The sequence below is a fragment of the Mastigoproctus giganteus genome, chromosome 9 (assembly GCF_048544385.1).
Source record: "Mastigoproctus giganteus isolate SK-2022 chromosome 9, ASM4854438v1, whole genome shotgun sequence".
Classification (NCBI taxonomy): Eukaryota; Metazoa; Arthropoda; class Arachnida; order Uropygi; family Thelyphonidae; genus Mastigoproctus; species Mastigoproctus giganteus.
In genome coordinates, this window is record NC_143583.1 from 33,557,883 (window position 1) to 33,571,713 (window position 13,831).

The 13,831-nt window shown below is 35.9% G+C and overlaps 1 protein-coding gene across 1 annotated transcript in view; it reads left to right on the forward strand.

Moving 5' to 3' along the window:
- The first annotated feature begins 472 nt into the window (after positions 1-472).
- The window catches only part of LOC150080138 (uncharacterized), a 100,281-nt gene continuing 86,922 nt past the window's right edge, over positions 473-13,831 (forward strand). The window contains exon 1 of the mRNA XM_090380626.1: positions 473-559. The gene's annotated coding sequence lies outside the window, so the exon portion shown is untranslated. The remainder of the gene's footprint in view (positions 560-13,831) is intronic.

Below are 13,831 nucleotides of genomic sequence, written 5' to 3' on the forward strand. Positions count from 1 at the left end.
AGCAGCCGTTGCAGTTATTGTTTCCTTGGTTAGTGCAGTTGTCAATGCAAGGGAATTTCCAGACTTTCTCCATGATTCTCTAGTATCATTCAACTCTTTGAATCAACAGAAAGCAGTGGTTCTGGGTAGAGAACTTTCTAATAAGTTTTTAGAAACTTATTGTCTGCTTAAGTTTTGCTTTCCTGCAATCTGAAATCAAAGAGTATGTTCAGGAGAGACTGTAGATCAAAACAACATACTGATTTAAAATCTTCATGGGGTAATTAATACAGTCACTCACTGTACTGGGCACATAGCATACTCACTGTGCACTACTGTCTCCCCAACCATAGTTGAAAGGATGGCCAACCACATTTCCTAATGATGACATCAGTCTTAGTTTTTCTTGAATGTTCCTCATATTTTTTTAAAATAAAAGCTGGTACATGAAATGTGCTTGTTTTGATGAGTGATTTCTTTTACCTGTTAGCTAGGTACCACATTTTCAAGTAAGAAGACTTCTCTTGGGAATAAAACAGCCTTACTGACCACTGTAATAATTTTGAAGAGTTTGCTAGTGGTAAGTAGTATTGAAAATGGATCTTATTGCATGTGTTTTAATTATCACATTTTAAATTGCAGTTTTTGTGATTGTATGTTTGTTTTTAGTTTTGTAGTAGCTAATTATGGGGACATTTTTGTGGATTAATTTTGAAGCAAAGAATATTTGGAAACCTCATCAAAAAAAGTTGTCTCAAAGATCTGAAACATGGTCCATAATGAAGTTTACTAAATGCTAGCCAACAAAACAGATTTTTGAGCTAAGGATATAAATAACATTGTACAAGTTAAAAGCGTTAAACAAACTAGCATAAAATTTGCTACAGCTTAATTGGTTTAATTTTAACTGTTAGCATTTTTGACATTTTAAACATGCTATAGGCCGTAAATTAAAAATATGGCTTTAGAAATTCACCTAAGTATCTGTAAATGTCAGTACTCGTTGTAAATTTTAGATTTTACTGTTGTAAAAAAAAAAGCACTTTTTTTTTTTTTTTTTTTTAACTTTTTTCAACCCCTAAGATACAGAGTGACTGCTTATATTCACAGATATTTCTGCACTGCTGAGCCAGAAAATACATCACTGAAATCAAAATTTCATGCTCCAGGCCTACTGTAATTTTTGCTTAATATTCTTCTATGAGACTTTTCTCTTTCTTCCTTATTTTTATGGGTGCCTCCATAGCCAGGTGGGAAGGAGCAGCAGTGCGTAGCACACACTTCTTGATTAGACCGGGCTTTGAGCCCGTCACCAACAAATACGAAGGATGCGGAAAGGTCAGGGAATGACCACCAAATATTCCCGGAGCAATATGGCCTTAGTTGCTAATGCTCCAAATAACAACAACAACAACCTTATTTTTATGTATTCTGTCTCTCTGTCTTGTTTCCTGATTACAGTTTTAACTAACCAGGCAGGTCATATGGTATTTTGTCAAGAAATGTCTGGACTTAGAATATAATGGTTCCTACTTTGTCTGTTTGAACAGCAGCCATATTCAAAAAAGTTTTGGTTTGTAAAACATGGATATGGTTTACACTGATGCATTGGTCTATTCTAAAAAATATTAAGTGTAAAAATGAGAAAAACCAAGATGTTTGTATATGTGTATTGTAGGAAGGGCATTATATAAGTTAAGTAGATGAATTTAAAAAAAAAAAGGTGGGTTTAAGGTGTTTTTTTTTTTTTTTTTTTTTTTTTGGCTGATGCTATATAAGCTTGCTTTCTTACATCATGTGCCTATGCTAATAAATAAGTAAAAAGAGAACACAAAATGTATCGATAAATATAAAATGCATTTATTTGCAAATTAGAGTTGCTACACATTGGTGGTGGGGTGGGGGGGGTGATGGTCTGCTGTTTTGGGAGTTGCCCTGTTCCCTTCTTCTGAGGCTTAAAAAGACTAAGTTATGGCCTGACATCTGAAGAGATGTTAAAAGGATACTGCTGTCCTGTTTATGTACAAAGAGAACTTAGTTTTAGTTTGCAATCCTTTGGGAACAGCACTTCTAATGTTGGACCATTAGTACATGTGTACATTGTAGGCAGATAATATAAAATTAATATTATGTTTATCTGTTTAGCATTCCTATTCCTTTTTCCCTGTATATGCTCTCAGAGAACTTCATTTTCCTGCATCAAAACCCACAGATCCCTTTCTTTATCTGCTGTTTTTCATTTGACCCAAACAAGTGTATAAATTAATTTGTTGTTGCTATTACTAAGTGTACTTTGCATTTATGCTACATTAAAATATAGCTGCCACATTTTGACAATCGTCGAAATCTACTCAAGTGAACCTGGGGATTCACTGATCAGTAACCATTCTCCTAATCTTTGTCATCTGCAAATTTTGACATCATACCATCTATCCCTTTGTCAATGTTATTTATGAAAATCAGAAGCAATCCTTTGGGGACAATGCTTCTAATGTTGGACCACTAGTACATGTGTATATCGTAGATAGATATATTAAATTAATGTGTTTATCTGTTTAGCATTTTTATCCTGACAAAGATGCATCATATCTAACCACAGATACACTGGTCTATGCAATCAGTGGCATGATGGTGAATATGCTTATGGCTTCAGTTTGGATACATTTCACTAGGGCTTGCAAACCGGTTTTATAAAACCCGTTAAATCGGTTTTCATATTGAGTTGTTAAAACCGAAACCAAGCTTCTAAAACCGGATTCGAATATTTTCTTAGTTAGCCCTCGAATATAGTTTTTTGTTATGCACATTTTCTTTTGTTTGTTCGTTTGTCTGGATCGTTCAACTGCTTTATGTTTTAAACATGTTTTTTATTTCATTTTATTTTATGTTTAGTTACGAATCTCATGGGCAAGTGACCCAAATCTAGGAGGGATACCTTTTATCTTCCCACCTGTATCATGGCACGATGCAGGTGTACTAATTTATGACTGAGTGAGTTGGAGCGATAGCGTAAAAGAAAATGCTCAACATTTCTCCGTTCCATCTGTCTTGTTCGCGGCAAGTTATGGAACGCGCTTTATTGATGGTTACCCACTAGAAACAGATTCGCTGAATATTGCATCAAATTTCAATCGTAGAAAGTTTTTTGCTTCTTTATTCTTATTAAATTTGCGATCAAATGTTCTCCAAAAAGCAGCTTCACCAAATTTAGCTTTTATGTAATTTTGAAAATACAATAGATTTAATTGGGGAAAAAACAATTGCAAGTAAATAAATAAAAAATTTCTTTCGTAAAAATTTTGAAACTTGCCTCGTTTAGACTCTTCATTCAGTGCTTGCAGGAGTGACACATAGTATTGTGCCTTTGTTATCTTCAATATGTTTATTTAAAATTGTCGGTGATATAAATTCCTACTAATTAATGTTTATTACTCTTAATGTCTAAGATGAAATCAAATGTATGGAATTATTTTGCTCAAAAAAGCATGGATGAAGCACAATGTTCAAAATGTCAGAAGATAACGAAGTCGTCTGGAGGATCTACATCATCTTTGATGTCGCATTTAACAAAATGTGCCAGATTGACATTAAACAAGATAACAGTGAACCTCCCGTAAAAATGGTAAGAACATTAGAAAACTTTATAGTTAAAAAAATCTATGGAAGAAGAGATTTTAAAATTAGCTGCTTTAGATGGATTTTCTTTTAATTCAATTGCCAAGAGTGAGTTTATACAATCAAGCCTTCACCTTCATAGAAATAAATACGATAAATTACCACCAGCCTCAGTGAATGGAATTAAAAATATGGTTCTGAATTATTATAAAACTAAGAAAGAAGAACTCATTCAGCATTTCAAAAATTCATTGGTTTTGGGTGCACGGTATTCATTGACTCTAGACGAATATACGTCTATACAAAATAAAAGGTATATGAATATAAATTTGTGTTCAAAAGACAATCATTGGTCGTTAGGTCTTATTGAGATTAATGGTTCACTTGATAGCAGAAGAACTGAGCAAATTGTGAATGGACACTTGAAGGAATTTGGTTTGAACTTGGATGAGAATATTGTTGCCTGCGCCACCGATGAAGCAGCAATGATGATTAAGTTTGGCAAGCAAATTACGCCTAATCATCAACAATGTATAGCCCATTGTATACATCTGTCAGTTATAGATGTACTTTAAGAAAAAAGCAATCAATTATGGTGCCACAGTCTCCCAAAGACAATGAAGAAAATGAAAATAATGAAGAAAGTAGTTATGTACTTTCTTCATTATTTTCAGTAGAAAACAATGAAGAAAATGAAATAAATGAAGAAAATGAAAATAATGAAGAAAGCATGCTTTATCAAGCCGACTTTACCAATGAGCTAATTTATTTCTTCAATCCAATGGCCAATATTGCACAAACTATTAACAAAGTCAGAAAAATTTGCAAGCTTTTTCGAAAATCGCCTACCAAAAATGACATATTATAAAATTTTGTTAAAGCAAAATTTAATGGGAAAGAATATAAACTTATATTAGATTGCAAGACTAGATGGGATAGCACATTCTATATGATTGAGAGATTTTTGAAATTGAAAAATTGCATTCCAAATGCTCTGTGCAGTACTGTCAACTGAAGCTGTCTGACGATGACTAGAAAACACTTGAATTGCTATGTGAAAATTTACGACCAGTTGAAATGATTCTGAAGGCTATAACCTCAGAAGATACAGACTTACTTAAAGCAGAGTCTTCAATAGAATTTCTGCTTGCTAAGCTTGATACAGCAGAAAACCCATTTGCTTTAAACGGTTTTAAAATTTGTTTTAAAGTTTCACCAAAGCCTTTTGCAACGTTACAATGCAAGACGAAATTGCCAAACTGTGGCTTTGCTGAGCTATCTACACAACCCCAAAAAGTTTAGGAAAGAAGATTCAGGTTCAAGAACTTTTGATTTTCCAAGTAAGCAAGTTTTGAAAAAGCATGCTGAAGAGATTTATCAGAGATTATTTTCAAAACATTCCGAGGAGTCTTAGCGCTGAATGAAGAAACTGAAAATAAATGAACTGTTCTTTTAGAAGAAAACAAAGACTCGTCTAGTTCCGATGTTGGAGATACACTCATGCGAGAGTATGATAGTGTAATAAAGAGATTAACTGTGAAGAGCCTTCAAAATATCCGTGTGAATTGGAAATCAGCAAATAATTTAAAATTCTGGAGGCAACTAGCAGTAGAAGTGAAAAGCTGGAGAAAGTTTATAGAGTATTGCTGACCATTAAACCAACAAGTGTCAAATCTGAGAGAGTGTTTTCTATCACTGGTCTCTTTAACACAAAAATAAGGTCAAGTCTATCAGGAAAAATGCTTAATATACTGTGTTTTTTAAAGGATCATTTTCAGAAAAAAAAGCTGAGCAATAAATAGTAAAGTAATTTCCCCAAGCTGTTTTTTTCACATTATTTTTATTTATTTATTATTATTATAGGGCTTATTTTTTATTTTATTTTTATTTTTTTGTTTACTATACGAGAAGATAGTTTTTATTCAAAGGATTTGAATACAATTTGTAATTTTGTATAATCTCAAGCTGGTTACTTTTTTTGGAGCATTTTAATTTTTTTATTTTTTTTACTATAAGAGGTGATAGATTTTGTTTAAAAGATTTGATTACGATTTGTACAATCTACCCAAGATAAAATAAATACCTGTGTTATAAGCTTTTAATTATTTTCCCTAAGTCTGAGAAAATCGGTTTTAAGAGTAAACTTCGGTTAAACTCGGTTTTGAAATTTCTCGGTTTTATGCAAGCCCTACATTTCACTCTATACAAAAATTAAATGAAATTAACACAAAATGGATAAAATTGATCTAATTCTCAAGAAATTTCTACATTTGCAATATTTTATTCAGGTATGGTATGTTAAGATGTGAAATTCCTCTGAAATCCACATCAAGTTTTATTTTATTTCCCTTTTAATATATAAGAATAATTAATGCCTTGCTAATCTTACAGAAGTTATTAGTATTAGCAATATGGTGGAAGGAAGCCAATGCTTTTATAGCACCAGCCAAATATATATATATATATATATATATATATAGTAGTGATATACAACTGTTAAAAGAAGCAGAAATAGGAAAATAACAAAAGTAATCGTATTTGTAAAATAAATAAAGTGTCTGTAAAAATGGAAATGAAAAGTACACACAGTGCCTGAACTAAGAGAAGTTTAAGGGATAGTCGAAAGTGGAAGTGAAGTGGTGGTTAAACAGGTGAAAGAATTTGAAAAACCTAGTACAAAAATGAACTGGAACTGAGGAAGCAAACAAAAAAAAAAAAAAAAAAATTGTACAAAAGTAAAAATGAAAAATGATGAATAACAAAGAAATAAATAACAAAATAAATAAATATTTCTTTGTTATTTATTATTTTTTATTTTTATTTTTGTACAATTTTTTTTTTTGTTTGCTTCCTCAGTCCCTTTGTAGTTTCTTAAGAGTTGTCTATGGTGTATCTACACACCGATATTATATAAATATAAAGTTATGTACCACTACTTATAATATTATCATTGGAAAGCTCTGCCTGCAAAGGTGAGCAATTATTTAATTAATTTAGACATACCAACTAAGGATGATAATTGTAGAATTAGAAGAAAGTTTTTTAATAGTTGGCAATTAACTTGGTCCAATGCAGAAGTTGGTAGAGTTACTTTTAGTTACTTTCCTAACATATCAGATTTTACCAAGCAACAGTCGGTTTGGTTTTGCCCTGGTCTAAATGTATCTTTTCTTCTAACAGGGCATGGCAGCTTGAACTCCAAATTGTTCACTCTGGGGTTGACTGTCTCTCCGTTATGTAAGCGTGGTGCTCCTGAGACCATGGAGCATTTAATATTTGACCGTTATCTCTATATAGATTTAAGAAATAATTTACAGCTTCTTACAGAAGTGTACACTGAAGATGACCTACCATGTTTTGTCAATGATAAAGAAAATTTCCTAGCCTTTTCTAATTTTGCAGATAAATTGTTTGCAAATTGTTCACTCTGGGGTTGGCTGTCTCTCCATTATGTAAGCATGGTGCTCCTGAGACCAAGGAGCATTTAATATTTGACCGTTATCTCTATATAGATTTAAGAAATAATTTACAGCTTCCTACAGAAGTGTACAGTGAAGATAAAATAAATAAATAAATTTTCTGTTTATACTCTGGTACGACAACAAAGTCAGTAGAGTTTACAATAAATCATCAATATAAATATTTATCCTATTTAGTAGTCACGGGTTTGAACCCTGGTCCACTCAAGGAACGCGTGCTATGCACTCTCGCTCCTGACCACTGGGCTATGTCAGGCCTGATAACCTACCATGTTTTGTCAGAGATAAAGAAAATTTCGTAGCGTTTTCTAATTTTGCAGATAAATTGTTTGCACATAGGAAGAGACTAATTGGAGTTGATCTGTAAAGAGTAATGCCAAGTAATCCAGAGTTTGTGTTCAAGGACAAGAACTATTATACTTTGTCCATTAAATATGCTTTCTGTAAATAAGTCCTTAGTTTTCTTTTCTTAAGTAAATATGTTGGTTCCACGATGGCAATGATGTTTTGTTTTGTAGACTTTGTTATAAATATAAAATTGGATTTAGCAGATTTAACAGAGAGGTTGTCTGTTGGTTGTGTTAGTGGTTCTTGAGCTGAGTGTGGTTCCTGTCAAGATGTGACTTGTAAAGACAATCAGGATATTGATAGCGGTTTTGTGTACAGAGAAAAAGTTGGCTATGCATGTTGTAAATATGATATTGAATTGTAAAATGCTGACAGAGTGCTATCTATGTTTGTACATAGATAGCACCTTGCCATTTGCCTTCTGAGTGTAGGATCAGATATTCATAGAGTGTTATTAAGAGGCAAAGTAGTTTAGCCCTGTATAATAACTGGACAAGTGTGTCTGGTTGCTGTGGCCTAATAGTAATACTTTTTAAATGGTGTTAATTAATGTAATGGACTGTTATTTTTAGTTTTGGATTTTCTGAATGAGTTCCCCAGGAGTGCTGATCGTACTCACTTAGCTAATAGTAAACATCGTATATAGGTACTTTTTTATTTATTTTTATTATTTTATTTATTATTAGTTTTTTTTCTCACTCTATAAACTATTGTAAACTTTTCTCTTCTATCCAACCTCCCCATCCCTTCCAATCCCCATACTTCTCGATTCTTATCCCCACTTCCTTTCCCTAAACATCTTGTGCTCTCAGGCTTGCCTGATAGCCCCAGTAAGAGTCTCAGCTAGAAAGTGGACCCTGGCACGCCTCCTCGTAGCCAAGGTTGGAGACAAGGTCTCCCTTGCCCCCTGGCTGTGAAGTCGCCAGGCGCCAGCACTCAACATAACAAGACACATACTTACACACCTACATACATACACTTGCTGGCCTTGGCCTTTTCAGATGCTACAGCAGCATATAGGGGAAACCCTGGAGACTGCAGTTGAAACAGACACACCTTGACCTATTCTTTCTAACACCCTTTTCTCAACATCAGGTGTTATGCTTCTGGACCTACCTGCTCGTACTCCATGTGCGAAGCACCCATGTTCTCTAAGGCATTGATGTACCCTGGTGAATGTGCGCCTGCTGGGCTGCCTTTAGCGGGGAAATGCTTCTTGGTATAAATGTGCAGCCTCGATTGCACTGCCGTTGGCTTTACCGTACATGAAGTGCATGTCCGCATACTCTTTGTTGCTGTAACCTTTTTCCATGTTGACTATCCTTTGTTACCAGTATGCCTGCTATGTTTCAGAACATTGAGAGAGGGGAAAGGGAGAGAATGAGCATAACCTAACCTAAATTGGTAAGGGTATCCACGTGTTACAAGTCGCAACTCCGCTGAACGAGAAGTTTTTTAGCCATATTTAGCTGCTTATTGAATATTTTTTACATCAAATTATTTTTTGTAAGTAGCTTATAGACCTAGTAAGGATCGTTAGTTTATTCTGAATTGAGACAGCGAGATTTGAAAGTTAATTAATACTTAAGTGTCCATAGATTTACCGTTCGTAACTTCCTGCCCTTGTCTTTGTCATACGATCATTATATATCGAACCTAGATAGCATTAGTATAGTATAGGTTATAATATTTTCAGTGATCGGTAAAATCTATTAAACTTGTTGAACTTCGTTGGCATTTAAATTGTACTTTTAACTAAATACATATACCAACTTAGATTACAAATGTAACATAATTAATTAATACATAACTGATACGGAAGTTATATAAAGGGAACTTGGAGATAATTATTGAATATTTTTTACATCAAATTATTTTTTGTATCGAACCTAGATAGCGTTAGTATAGTATAGGTTATAATATTTTCAGTGATCGGTAAAATCTATTAAACTTGTTGAACTTCGTTGGCATTTAAATTGTACTTTTAACTAAATACATATACCAACTTAGATTACAAATGTAACATAATTAATTAATACATAACTGATACGGAAGTTATATAAAGGGAACTTGGAGATAATTATTGAATATTTTTTACATCAAATTATTTTTTGTAAGTAGCTTATAGACCTAGTAAGGATCGTTAGTTTATTCTGAATTGAGACAGCGAGATTTGAAAGTTAATTAATACTTAAGTGTCCATAGATTTACCGTTCGTAACTTCCTGCCCTTGTCTTTGTCATACGATCATTATATATCGAACCTAGATAGCATTAGTGTAGTATAGGTTATAATATTTTCAGTGATCGGTAAAATCTATTAAACTTGTTGAACTTCGTTGGCATTTAAATTGTACTTTTAACTAAATACATATACCAACTTAGATTACAAATGTAACATAATTAATTAATACATAACTGATACGGAAGTTATATAAAGGGAACTTGGAGATAATTAATACTTGACACTAAAAAATATATATTCCGTTATAACTGTGTTGGGAGATAAGTTAGGGTTATAAACTGAAATTGAAATTTTATTTAAATTAAAAGAAATCATGACTCAGACCAGAGCAGCAAACCAAAAGGTTCAAGCTAATGGAAGTGCTGTGGCTCAGAGGAGAACTGAGGGGGCCAGTTGCCTTCCGAATCACAGCCTTCTAAAATGCACAGCTTGCATGATGTTTGTGGAGCATTCAGGTACGGGACATGATATTGCCATGGGGGATGTCTTTGTGTGTGCGCGATGCAAGGAATGTATCGAAATCAGGCAACAACTCAGTATTCTTATGGGCCTATATGAGAGCTTGAAAGACAGGGTGGATGCCCTCGAAGGAACTAAATAGAGGGGCCCATCAAGCTCTCAGCTGTCCACATCAACGCCAGAGCTTGCACTTGGTCATCGGGCAACACAGCGGCAACCCTCCAGGCAGAATGCGCTGGTCCCAAAGGAACAAGTAGTTGTTGGTGACTCTATTGTCAGGGAAACAGGGAACATGCTTTGTAAAAAGGATAGGTGGAACAGGACCAGGGTATGTCTGCCAGGGGCAAAGGTTGATGACGTTGTAGAGCAGATATCATCTTTTAAGGGCACAAAAGGTGATAAGTTGTACACGTTGGCACTAATGATATCAAGAGTAGGAGACCGGCAGAATTGCTTAACAAGTACAAGTCACTGTTGAAAAAAAGCCATGAAATAGGGTTGAATTTGATAGTGTCTGCAATTCTGCCCAGACACGATAGGAGGGAGTATATGATGAGAGCCTTGTCGATCAATTCGGCCCTGGAAAGATTGTGCAAGGCTCAAGGGGTAGAATTTTTTTCAGCCTGGACTGTACTTGTTAACAGGAGAGATTGCTTCTACAGGGATCAGATACACTTAAATAGAAAGGGTGCAAGAATATTTGCTGATGCAATCGAGGCAGTGTTAGGTGGGTCGGAAAACTGCTAGCTTGGGGGGAGACAAAGACGAATAGATTAACAGTAGCCACTGGCAGAGGTGAAAGAGATTCTTGCACTGCTTCTATTGGAATGAGAAGAAGCCTGAAAAACAAGATGCAGGATATTTCGGAGACTGCTGGGTGTCATTGCGGTACAAGTAAACACATGGGTTGTGTTAGGGTAGCTAAGAATAGAAATAGGTGCATGCATACTTGCATGTACACCAATGCTAGGAGTTTAGTAAATAAATTTGATGAATTTGAGGTATTGCTCAAAACATCAAAGGCAGATATTGTTGCGATATCGGAGACGTGGTGTCACACAGATATAAGGAATGCAGAACTGGAATTTGGGGAGTACAATGTCTACAGAAAGGATAGACTGGATAGGAAGGGAGGAGGGGTTATGCTATTAGTTAAGAAATACATAAAATCCAAGGAAGTGAAGGCAGTGGACATCGCTGGACAGTGCAGTGTCGAGTCAGTTTGGTGTGACATAAGCATTGGGAGATCAAAATTGAGAGTAGGAGTGTGCTATAAGCCTAATGACTCTGATGAGTATAATAAGAAACTGTACAGGGAAATAGAATGGGCCAGTAAATCAGAGAGTCTTATAATTGGAGATTTTAATTTCCCAGATATTGACTGGAATTTGGGAGCTGGTCACTCACACACTAGCAAGGCTTTTGTGGATTTATTGGATGATTGTTTTCTACATCAGCATGTTCGGGAGGCAACTAGAGGGAGTAATACTCTTGATTTGATTATCAGCAGTGATTCTTCATGCATTAAGAATCTGCAGATAAATGAACCACTAGGTGGCAGTGATCACAGTGTGCTGAAGTGGGATTTACTCAAAGAGGTAACTACCATTAGGGGTAAAGGGAAGGGTTATTGCTTTCGTAAAGGTGACTACGACGGACTGAGACAGTATTTAAATTCTATGCAATGGGACCAACTGATGATGTTACCAACAGCAAATGCAAAACGGGAAGCATTCAAAGAACTTAACTTGGAAGCTACTAGGCTTTACATACCAACCAAGAAATATTGTTCAAGGTTTAGGCCTAAATGGATGTCAGATGAACTGATGAGGCATATGGCAGAGAAGAAACATGCATGGGATACATACAAATTAACACGTGACACAGAAGCCTATGATAGATACAAGTTGATCTGTAACCAAGTTACAAAGGAGGTTAGGCAGGCGAAGGCAGATTACGAGAAATCTGCCTTCGCCTGGGGATGCAAAGGATGCAAAGAAAAACAGCAAGGGATGCAAAGAAAAACAGCAAAGAGTTCTTTACTTATGTAAACTCTAGAAGGAAGGGGGATGAATCAGATTGGACCACTTGATATCGATGGATCAACTGTTGATGATCCTGCTCAGGTAGCTAACAAACTAAATGAATATTTTGCATCAACATTCACACATGAGGAGTTATTTAGCGAGGGGGATGCCAAAGTGTGTATTGAACTCTAGTAGTAAGCTAGAGAATCTTGTAATAACTGAGAGTAAAGTGGAGGAGAAATTGTTGAAGATCCCATCCACCCGGGGTGGATGGGATCTATCCAGTTATATTAAAGGAGGCAGCAGAGGAAGTAAGCAAACCCTTAGCGATAATTATGAGAGCTTCCTTGGACTCAGGGGAGGTACCCACAGACTGGAGATGTGCAAATGTTCACAAAGGAGGATCAAAGGCTGGCACAAGTAATTATAGACCTGTGAGTTTAACTTCTGTTCCAGGAAAATTAATGGAGGCACTAGTTAAAGAAGCACTGCAGGATCATTTAGACAAGACTTCAGTTATAGCTCGGACACAGCATGGTTTTGTTAAGGGGAAGTCTTGCCTGACCAATTTGATTGGATACTATGATGCAGTCACAAAGGAACTGGATGCAGGGAATAACTTTGATATTATATACTTGGATCTTAGAAAGGCTTTGATACTGTTGCACATGGAAGACTGCTGCACAAATTGGAGCAGTGTGACATTGGAGGCAAATTGCTGCTGTGGATAAAGGGGTGGCTGAGGGGGAGAAGACAGAGAGTGGTAATCAATGGACACTGCTCGTCGTGGACTAATGTTATTAGTGGAGTCCCTCAGGGCTCAGTGTTGGGTCAATTATTGTTTTCTGTATTCATAAATGATATTGATGATGGTATATCAAGCTTAATGTCGAAGTTTGCAGATAATACAAAGGTAGGCAGGGTTGTCAAGGACACTACTCAACCTTTCCAGGATCTGGAAAGGTTGAGTAGATGGGCTGAGAGGTGGCAAATGAAGTTTAACATTGACAAATGTAAAGTACTACACGTGGGAAACAGCAACCCCAGAGCATCGTATCAACTCTGTGGTACTACACTGACAGTGGTAGAGAATGAAAGGGACCTGGGAGTGGTTGTGCAGGCAGATATGAAGTTCTCTGGGCAGTGCAGACAGGCTGCAAGAGTAGCTCATGGTGTATTGTCAATGATATATAGGAATTTTTCTAGCAGGGATAAGGAGGTGATTATTCCCTTGTATAAGGCAATGGTCAGGCCACACCTAGAATACTGTATACAGGGCTGGAGGCCTCATTTCAAGAAGGATGTAGAGCTGCTGGAACGAGTACGGAGAAGGGCAACAAGATGAGTGAATGGAACAAAGGGGTGCTCTTACGAAGAAAGGCTTAAGTTTTGCAAATTACAGTGTCTGGAGACTAGGCACCAGTGAGGTGATCTGATAGACGTGTATAAAGCCTTGAATGGTTTGAGCATTCTCAATGCTGATGGGATTCTTCCTCTCGCTCAGAATAATCACCTGAGAGGGCATAAATTCAAATTGAGGAAAGACAGATGTAGGATAGACATGCGGAAATTTGCCTTTAGCCAGCGGGTGGTTGGTTGGTGGAACATACTTCCATCCCTTGTCGTGGAAGTTGATAGCCTAAATAAGTTTAAGGCTCAGCTGGACAGGTATCTTGAACG